Raw genomic sequence first — 7,634 nt, forward strand, 5'->3', positions numbered from 1 at the left:
CCAATTGGTGACTGCTGCTCTAACCCACCCACCCAATTAGAGGGAGGGGATTTTCCTTTTTCTCACCAGAAAATGATTCTCAGTGAGTAGGGAGGCGAAGCCAGGGAAATTACCGATCCTTGTCCTTAACTTATCCCACATGGACTGCAAGGGCTTCTTTATGGAAGCAGAAAAGGGCTCGTCCATCAGGCAGGAGAAAGCTGCTCTGGCTTTGGGTTACATTTAATGTAGCTGCTTGAATGGGCCCCTATTTCAACCAAGACCCCCCAAATGAAAGTGCATATCTACCATTGTCCCTGCAAGGTTCACACCAGTGGTGGGATTCAAATTTTTTACTACCGGTTCTGTGGACATGGCTTGGTGGGCGTGGTGTAGCTTGGTGGGCATGGCTTGGTGGGCATGGTAGGGGAAGGATACTGCAAAATCCCATTCTCTCCCCGCTAACCTGCTTTCCAGCTCTGTTATCCTGTGCAGGGCAACCAAAGAAGACCCAGCCGATCAGCTGGGACTCAATGGGAGGCAGAGGATAGATGGGGGAGGGGCCAGTCAGAGGTGGGATTGGCCGGTTCTCCAAACTACTCAAAATTTCTGCTACTGGTTCTCCAGAACCAGTCAGAACCTGCTGAATACCACCTCTGGTTCACACACAACCATAATAGTCATCTTCCATGCTGAGCCTTGCAAATGAAACCCAGAGTGGGATTCAACAGGGACTTTTATGGACACTTCCAGGAAGCTCATTAAATTTGCATGGCAGGAAATGACAAATTCATTAGCCCGCTTTAAAAAGTCTTGAAAAGTTTGTCTGAGCTCTGAACATGAGAGGAAGGTCTACATTGATCTGCCACGCGGGGGCAGCTTCTGGAGCCAATTCTTTAATTTCCACAAAGCATTTATCCATGCCATTTTTGGGACATCCCTTCCTGGAAATGGATTTTTTTGATCCCCAATGGGTTTTAGTATGCAGATTCAGCTGATATGGTTGAACGACAGAGTTTGGTTCAGCTATCCTTTGTATGGGGATGGTCACAGCACTGCTGTAGATTGTATGGAAAAAAAAACCCCATCTCAACTATTCTATTGTTTTATTGCTTGCTCTGCTCTGTTTTCCAATTCTAATAGAACTGGAGGAAGCTCCAGAATTAATTATGGAAGTGGCGCATACAGATTGATGGATTTCACTCCCTTCATTTGCATCTTTTACCTTACCAGTGGATGATTGTGTATGCATGTGAGCTGATTAAGCACTGCAACAAAGTAATCAAGGTGATTGTATGTGTGGTTTCATTAGGATATTTTTAAAAATTAATGCATATGCGAAATATTAAAGTACCAGAGAAAAGAAAATGTTGACACCATCATTTTGATAGAAGCATCAGTGCTAACAAAGCTGCCAAAGTGATTTGCACACAGGCATTTGGAGTGACGGGAAGGCCTGCATGGAGTAAAAAAGCTTGAAACCCAAGGAATCAAAAGTTCCAAAAAACACTCCTGGGCAAAATTTATAAATATAACTATTTAACTATAAAATATATTTTTAAAATGGAGCAATATAACAGTTTTATTTTAGTCATAACCTGAGTTTTTATTGCAATTTTATCATACCCACCTGTTGTGGCTCCGGGCTTGGATTCAGCTCCTGTGATTGATATGAGTTCAAGTGAAGAGGTCATCTCAGAAAAATATGAGCCGGCCTGGCTTACTGATTGGACTGATAACCAGGATGAGGAGATGGACCTGACAAAGGACGACAGACCTGATGTATTAGAATTGTCAGGACCTTTGACCTCCTCTGGTTCCTTATCTGATCAACAGCCGGGAATGGCTGACAGGAAAGTTTTGAGAGAGTCTTCTAGTGGAGATGAGAACTTGGAAAATTTGTGGTTAAATGTAAAAAATAGAAGATGGTTGAAAAGGCAAAATCAGCTGGAGTGAATGAGAAGAGCAAGTCAGTAAATTAGCACGTTGCCTCAATGAGTATAAAAGGACACAGCTGGGCTGGTACATTTTGCCAGGAACAAAATGACTATTTGAGTGAGGACGTTACAACAAGAAGCTCTGAGACTGAAGATTTATTGCCAGGACTGGTTTGCCGGACAGAGTAAAGATTTATGCTGTGGTTTCTGCCAGCCGTTATCTTGTAAGACTTCTTTCCATTTGATTTAATTGTGAAACGGCTGCTTTCTGTTTTGTTCGTTTGAATTTTGAAGGGGAGTCATAACACCCACCCACACCCACATAGACACAAACACGCTGCCCAGGGTAGCCTTGCAGTGAAATGGGTGGCAAACAAATTTAAAAATAAATATTTTCCTCTTCAGAAAAGAAAGGGAACAAAAAGATAAAACAAGACTTCCATAAACAGTAGAGAAAATTCAGTCGGGAGGAATTTTGGAATCATAGACACAGAATATTGCATTTTAACTTCTCTGACAAAAACAGATGAAGCAAGGAAGGAATGAAATTCCCAATGGCAGCCAGGTCCCATCAGGGTTGAGGCAAGAAGCCGTAAGCTTGGCTCCAACAGCTCTCCAAAGGTTACGACTGAATTACAACATTTTGTCTTTGAAGACACCAGCCACAATCCTCAGCAAAACCCCAGAAAATCTGTTCTCTAGACCAGGGGTCATCAACCTTTCGGACCTCAGGGACCACTAAATTCATAATTTTAAATCCCGTAGACCAATAATATGATCTGCCTAATGATTGGCTGGGTGGGCGTGGCCAGGTGGTCATGTGACTGGGTGGGCATAACCAACTTGATGTCATTCACATCAAGTGGAATCTCGCTGGCCTCTACTCGCCCCTCCCCTACCAGCCATTTCTTGCCTGCCTGCCCGCCTGGGCTCCTTTGGGCCCCAACAGGAAGCAGTTGTTGGAGCTAAGCAGCCCCCATGAGAAAGAATTGGCAAAACATCTGGATCAGTTCAAATTGGATCTGGCCAAGAAGGAGCCTCAGCAGAAGCACCACACTGAGGACTACGAGCAAAGGCTTTCCAAGCAGAGGGAAGACTTGCGAGAGCGCAAGGCCAAGTACCGGCACCTGGAGGCTCAGCAGGCTGAGATGGTCAGCCAGTTCCAGGCCATGATGCATCCCCACTGGAACAAGGCTCTCCGGCTCTTCGCCACCAGTATCCCTTCATAGTAGCCTCAGCTTGACTGCAAGAGGATGCTTTCGCTTCCCCATCCCGCTCAGGCCTGTACAGTCTGTTAATTTGGGCTTCTCCCTGGAATGTGCTGCCTCTTCTCCTAGGAAACTGGTGCTGTTCCTCCAGGGGTACATCCCATCTCTAATCACTACTGTACATGCTGCTAAAATAAAAGTAATCTTACAGAATATTCCTCTATTCAATGAATCAAGTACTTCCTGTTGCTTGTTTCTGTGAATCTTCCAGCTTGTAAAAATATATTTTAGTTGACACACTATAGCAGTATTCCTTAGCTTCTTTTCCTAACTTTGGAACACCCTTTCTCCCTTGAATTTTCTGGAGAGAAAACAGCGTTTTCTTAGAGAATGGGGGTGGGCGTGGAGTGATAGTTCTCCCAAGTGTTCAGGCAAGCATCTTTCTGTAGAAAGATCCTGTTTCAGAAATGACATGTACTGGGAAGTCAGCAATCTGTGTGAACTGCCTTTGATAACCTGGAATACTGTGAAGAGAGGTTAGCTTCATAGCTCAAGGGTTCCTAAGAATTTAAAAAAAAATAATGAATTATTGCCTTGGTCATAGGTTTTTTTTTGGTCCTATCTAGGATACCACTCTTTAGTTTTGAACCTCATGTTTATGCTCTACCAAATTTTATAAGTTTGTGAAAGTTTGAAACACAGATATAATATCTCATATAATCCACTCAACCCTAAACATAAAGCAGTAGCTGCATATTCACCTGACATGCTGCACTCAAATATACAAGCTACCAGAAAAAGACCAGTGCTATTATTGTTATTATTTTTAAAAAGAAGGCTAATTTTTGAGTGATGTCTAGAGGTCTGTAATAGAGCCAAAAAACCACATCATTTCTGCTTTTGAATACAGGGTTGTGGTCTCACAGTAATCTAGGGCTGCTTTTGAACTGAGGCAGAATCCTCTTTTTCAGGTGCCGATGATCCCACAATTACATAGAAATCTGAGTCAGGCCCTCAGAGGAAATGAACTTTTTGGCTTAATCAAACTATGACACTTTATTTCTATTGCCAAGTTTTAACCTTCAATGGTGGTCAGTTTTAAGTGGATAAGCTATTATGCAAAAACAGTTAAATTGTACATAAGATTAATTAGCACTGGCCTCCCATCCTGCAAGGATCATGTGTTAGAGAGCAAGTACTGAGCCATATCAAAGGATTGGAGTCTGTCACCAAGGCTATTCCAATCATTGAGTAATTACGGAGCTATTGTTTAGTTGCAATCTTAACATTCAAGACCAAGAAACACATTTCATCTTGCATTAATTACCATTTTTGAAGAAAAATCTGTTGTTCAGTAAGTGAAGAGTGAATGAATCTGAACGCACTTAAGGAGATTTGCCTTAAGCAAGTTCTTCTACACAACTGCATCACAACATTCCACAACATACCACCAGCCAAATAACAAAGCCTCCATTAATGCAAACCTTAAGTTGATTTTTCAACAAGGCATTGGGATAATCACTCAGAGACAAGCTGTATGAGAGGGTCGACAACATTTTGTCAAAGGCACATTGTTGAAGCTGTTTGAGTATTGTTGCCAACCCAACCTCTTGACAATCTGACATGAGGACTGCTTCTTTTCTATGGTCTTCCTGTGTTTTCCCCCTCTACTTCAATAATGTTGAAGGCCAACCAAGGGAGATGTCCAAGACCTGGGGCTGCTCCCTTTGAGTCAAGGCCAGGCTGTGCCTTCAGTTTTTCTCTAGAGCAGGGGCCTCCAAAATTGGCAACTTTAAGAGTAGTGGACTTCTGCTCCCAGAATCCCCCAGCCAGCCAAGCTAAAGTCCACAAGTTCTTTGAATTCCCCCTATATTCAATGAGTTGCCAAGTTTGGAGAGTCCTGCTCTAGAGCAGGGTGTCAAACTCAAGGCCCACAGGCCAGATGCAGCCCATGGGGTGCTTATATCTGGCCTGCAGGGCCGCCCTGGAAACAGTGAAGGACTGGCCTGTGGTGCCTCTGCCAGCAAAAAATGGAGCTAGGTAGGGCTGCACACAGGGGTGAGATTCAACTGGTATTACTACCGGTTCGGTGATTTACATTTTGTGTTTGTCCAGAATGGTATAGGGGCTCCTGCTTGAGCAGGGAGTTGGACTAGAAGGCCTCCAAGGTCCCTTCCAACTTTGTGGATTATGACTTTTATAATTGCTTGTATATCTGAATTTTCCTGAACCCAGTTCTTTTTCTTTTTTTTTGAAGATGGGAATGACATCAGCTCTTTCCCAGTCCTCTGATGGTACCCTATTTATCTAGGTAAAGAGTTCTAGTGAAGAGAAGGACCAGGGGAGACATGATAATAGTATTCCAATGTTTGAAGGGCTGCCATAGAGAGGAGGAAGGGGTCAAGGTATTTTCTAAGGCACTGGAAGGCCAGACAAGGAATAATGGATGGAAACTGAACTAGGAGAGATTCAACCTGGAAATAAGGAGGAATTTTCTGACCCGGAGAACAATCATCCCATGGAACAGAAGTTGCCTTTGGAAGTTTTGGGAGCTTCATCACTGGAGGCTTTCAAGATGAGATTGGACTGCCGTTTGTCAGAAATGTGGAGGGTCTCCTGCTTGGTTGGGGTGGGGGTTGGACTAGATGACCTACAAGGTCCCTTCCAGCTCTGTTAATCTGTAAAAGTGCTTTGAAAAACATGGTCCAGTGGTTCTGAGATCATGTCTGCCAGCTCCTTCAGAATCCTGGTGTGTAACCCACCTGGTCTGGCACTCTGAACTCATCTAGAATTAATAGGGGTTCTCTTATTAATCTCTTTTCTTGAATAGATAGCATCAACATCAGATGGATTTGTAACTGGCTGACAAACCATACTCAACAAGTAGTCCTTAATGGTACTACATCTACATGGAGGGAAGTAAGCTGTTGGCTACCAGAAGGTTCTTTCTTAGGCCCAGGAGTCTTCAATAACTTCATAAATGACTCATATGAGGGAATAGAAAGGGAACTAAACTGGCAGGAATAGCCAACACCCCAGATCAGGGGTCTCCAACCTTAAACACTCAAAGTCATAACTCACCTTTTTCAGTGTTATTGTAACTTTGAACAGTCACAAAACCTGTTTATAACCTGAGGACTACCTGTCAAGTCCACTATTGTGTCCTGCCATCCGGTTGGAGAGGGGGAAGGATGGCTTGTTGGCCTTTTTTGCATGCTTTTGCTGAAACTGCTTGGGAATTGGGGAGGGGGAGGATTTGTTCAGAATATTGCAGCATAAATTCAGCACCAGAAAAATAAACACAGATGGCTGAGGCTTCATTTAACTTCTTTATAAACCCATCAAGTAAATTTTACAATACCTGTTGCAGATTTCTCCAACATGGAGCAAACTCAAACAGAAGCAGACATGTTACAGGTTCAGAGTAGAGACCTACTTTTCAGCAAGCAAATTAGTTTCTCTTTTACTTTATAGCTGAGCACAGAACAGAGATAAACCACACCAGAGTCTCTCTTGACGTTTCAGCCCTCAATTCAGGTCTTATTGGCTGGTTACTAAGCTCTATTCCAGTTCATGAATATACTCTGACAGGATTGTCTTCAGAGACAGAGCAGACTCCCTTCCAGCCAGTTCCTGCATGGTTTTAAGGCTGTTGTGCCCTGAGAATGAACCATTATCTGCAGAGTACCTCAAAATAAACTTGCAGCATCATATTGGCTGCCGGTGGACTAGTCAGGGGGTGTTGGGTTTGGGGAAACGGAATAATTTCTTTGTACTTTTTCAGATTCTGCCTGATGCAATGGGCACAATACTTTCATCACTTTAATTTCACGTTATGCTACCTCCCAGGGGTTAAGAACTTCTTGGCCAATACTTTATCCCAAATGCCTCAATACAATTGCCCTAAAGCAGAAATAGTCAAACCTCTGGCTGCCCAAGTCACCACCCAAGCACAAGCAGAAGAGAAATGACAAATTGACAATGAGGTGATGGCCACATTTAAAACCACTCTGAAAGATGACAAATTGTTTTAAAATTATAGCAAAGTTTGCTCCCTCCAGGATGGACAAGCCTAGTTGGGGGTTAAGTTATATGTGCTGAATAGCCAGAGGTTGGTTGTTTTGAGGAAGAGCCATGATTCCAAGGATGCTGGACATTTTGGTTTGGTAAAGACTTTGCATTTAATCAAAGGCAGTTTTGGTGGCTGTCTCTGAAAAAGGACATTGAAGTTAAGTGGCAAGCTGCCCTACCTGTGTCTCAGTCAAGCAATGGGAGGGGAAAACCTCAGGACTCCTCCAACTTGGACAGAGTCTTCAGTACCCTGGAGAGAATTGTCAATGGATTTTATTATGGAATTTACAGGAAATACAAAATGGGTGAATATCTGGTCTTGGCAAACACCTGCCAAAGTGTCTTTGGCTCTCACAGCTCTGCCTCTGCATTTCATCTCACCCTTCCCTCCCCACTGATTATTAAGCAAGTTGAGAAGTGATAATGGTTGCAACAGCAA

This window comes from Pseudonaja textilis, chromosome 10, assembly GCF_049901715.1.
Source record: "Pseudonaja textilis isolate UNSWEBS1 chromosome 10, rPseTex1.2, whole genome shotgun sequence".
NCBI classification, from domain to species: Eukaryota; Metazoa; Chordata; class Lepidosauria; order Squamata; family Elapidae; genus Pseudonaja; species Pseudonaja textilis.